Consider the following 3,212-nt stretch of genomic DNA (forward strand, 5'->3'; position numbering starts at 1 on the left):
TGTCCAGAGAGCAAAATACCCTATTACTTTTATAGCCTTTTAGTTTTCATATGACAAAAGTAATGTTCATAACAAAATTTAGAAAATAGAGGGACAAAAAGACAATAAAAATCACCCATAATCCCTCTATCCAGAGATGCTGACGACAAACCTTCTGGTTCATTTCCCTCTGGTGTCTATTCTAGGCATATAATCAACAATAACAGGTGTTTGGGGAAAAGGAAGTCATAGCTGATCCCAAATCACAGTGAAAACAGAGTCAGTCAACAGGAGGCACAACATTTATTTAATAATGGAAACATATTTTAAGATTTACTATTCTATGGTTTCTTTTATATTAACTTGCATTGTTACTCCATTTCATAGCTGAGCTCCTTTTTTCAAATGAAGCCTGTGTGCCGTCCGTTTACTGGTGAGCAAATTTTCCTCCGTCTTTCTAAAAGATCCAGCAAGATAGTACAAACAATAAAAGCCAACAATAGGCATGACTTTGTCTCTACAAACTGGCCTCCAGGCATCACCACCCTCATGAACTCTGCCCTCCTCCCAGCCCCCATCACGGGTCCACCTTGTCATTCTCCTCCATCCACCCCAGTTCACAGGCATCTCTATCAAACCACAAATTAATGTTACCTTCATCAACTTTTCTCTACTAGAAAATTGATTTACTGTCATAGAATGACTGGGCTACTATATAGTTCCAAAAGACAGAGATCTCCCAATACATCTATGCTTTCAGTTATTTCAGAAATGTTATATTTTAACAACACTGTTCCCCCTTCTACATGATCACACTCAGCTAGCGCCTGGGCCTGGAATCGGGCCGCAGCCTCCTCAGCCATGTCCTCCGCCTCCTGACCATGGACCCCTGCAAAGCGAGCGAGCTTCGGGCCTTCGTGAAAATGTGTAAGCAGGAGCCGAGCATTCTGCACACCGAGGAAATGCACTTCCTGAGGGAGTGGGTGGAGAGCATGCAGGGTAAAGTACCACCTGCTACTCAGAAAGCTAAATCAGAAGAAAATATTAAGGAAGAAAAATCCGATAGTAAGAAGGTGGAGGAAAACATACAGACAGAGGAACCATCGAGTGAGGAAAGTCAGCTAGAAATTGATAATGAAGGTGTGATTGAACCAGACACTGATGCCCCTCAAGAAATGGGAGTGAAAATGTAGAGATAACTGAGGAGATGATGGATCAGGCAAATAATAAGAAAGTTGCAGCCACTGAAGCCCTAAATGATGGTGAACTACAGCAAGCCATTGACTTGTTCACAGATGCCATCAAGCTGAATCCTCGGTTGGCCATTTGTATGCCAGGAGAGCCAGTGTCTTCATCAAATTACAGAAGCCAAATGGTGCCCTCTGAGATTGTGATAGAGCCATTGAAATAAATCCTGATTCAGCTCAGCCTTACAATTGGACAGTGTAAGGTTTTTTGGAGTGGCTGGCGCCAGAGAAAGAAAGATGGGCAGAGTTGAAAGGGATAAGTAAAGAGGCTTTATTGGGGCGCTCCCAGGTGGGGGTAACGGGTCCCAAGAGAGGGGCCCGGGCAAGCCTCATAATCCCACGAGTGGAACCAGAGAAGCCGCCCCGCCCAGAATTCTGGGTGGGCTTATATAGTTTTTTAGGGCTGGGGGGTGGAAGTTTCTCTGGAGGGAAGGTTTCAGCGGGAAGAGTGAGGAATTTCTTTGTTTCAGCTTTAGGGCGGGTATTGAGGAATAGGAGGGGCTTCTTCTTTTTCCATTAGGGAGGGGAGGGGTGCCTGCCACCAGCCTCACAGACAGGGAAAGCACACAGACTTCTGGGCCATGGGGAAGAAGCAGCCCATGATCTTGCCCTTGCCTGTAAACTGAATTATGATGAAGATGTTAGCACAGTGCTCAAAGAAGTTCAACCTAAGGCCCAGAAAATTGCAGAACATGGGAGAAAGTATGAGCGAAAACGCGAAGAGTGAGAGATCAAAGAAAGAATAGAAAGGGTTAAGAAGGCTCCACCACGAGAGAGCCCAGAGGAGGAAGAAGCCAGGGGACAATCAGGAGCTCAGTATGGCTCTTTTCCAGGTGGCTTTCCTGGGGGAATGCCTAGTAAATTTCCTGGAGGAATGCCTGGAATGGGAGGAGGCATATCAGGAATGGCAGGAATGCCGGGACTCAATGAAATTCTTAGTGACCCAGAGGTTCTTGCAGCCACGCAGGATCCAGAAGTTATGGTGGCCTTTCAGGATGTGGCCCAGAACCTGGCAAATATGTCAAAATACCAGAGCAACCCAAAGGTTATGAATCTCATCAGTAAATTGTCAGCCAAATTTGGAGGTCAAGTGTGATGCCCTTCTGACAAATAAAGCCCATGCTGAAGGAAAAGCAACCTATATCACCTAACGGATGTTGCAATAATACAAACCAGTGTACCTCTGACCTTCTCATCAAGAGAGCTGGGCTGCTTTGAAGATAATCCCCATCGCTCTTCCCCAAATGCAGCTGAAGCATTTGCAGTGGTTTGCCATTAGGATATTCATTCAGATAATGTTTTCCAATTAGAAATTACAATCTTTAGACACTTTTTAAACCATAAAAATATTTAAAACTAATTAAAAGGGTGTGTTAATTCCAAAAAAAAAAAACCACTGTTTAACTGCACTATTATTGTTATGTCTAACACCATTAATCCAAAGCCTAAGTGATCTACCCCAGGTAATTAAGAGGTTTTATTTGATTTTATTTGGAAGAAAAAAAATGGGCTCAATCTGTTTTATTTTATTTTATTTTATTAATTCTTCCAGATCCTGATCAATCTGTTTTAATGTACAATATTTGTAACCTGCTTTCTTTTTTCTTTTCTTTTCTTTTTTTTTTTTTGCAAAAATTGGATCACTATGCTTTTGTGTTTACTGTTTTGTAACCTGTTTTATTGGTTAACCAGAAATGGAAATAACTGGAAAAGATAACTACATATTCTTACTTATATGTGGAAGCTAAAAAAGTCGATCTCATACAAGTAGAGAGTAGAATAGTGGTTACTAGAGGCTGGGAAGGGGAGGTGGGATGAGGAGATAGGGAGACGTTGATTAAAGGATACAAAATCACTGCCAGGTAGGAGGAATAAGTTATAGTGTTATAGCACTGTAGAGTGACAATAGTTAATAATAGCTTATTATGTATTTCCAAATAGTTAGAAGAGAGGGTTTTGAATGTTCCCAACAAAAATACATGGTAA

At 42.0% G+C, this 3,212-nt stretch overlaps 1 pseudogene; it reads left to right on the forward strand.

Moving 5' to 3' along the window:
• The first annotated feature begins 818 nt into the window (after positions 1–818).
• LOC138386542 (hsc70-interacting protein-like) lies at positions 819–2,406 on the forward strand (annotated as a pseudogene).
• The last annotated feature ends 806 nt before the right edge of the window (positions 2,407–3,212 follow it).

Source organism: Eulemur rufifrons, chromosome 7, assembly GCF_041146395.1.
Source record: "Eulemur rufifrons isolate Redbay chromosome 7, OSU_ERuf_1, whole genome shotgun sequence".
In the NCBI taxonomy this organism is placed as follows: Eukaryota; Metazoa; Chordata; class Mammalia; order Primates; family Lemuridae; genus Eulemur; species Eulemur rufifrons.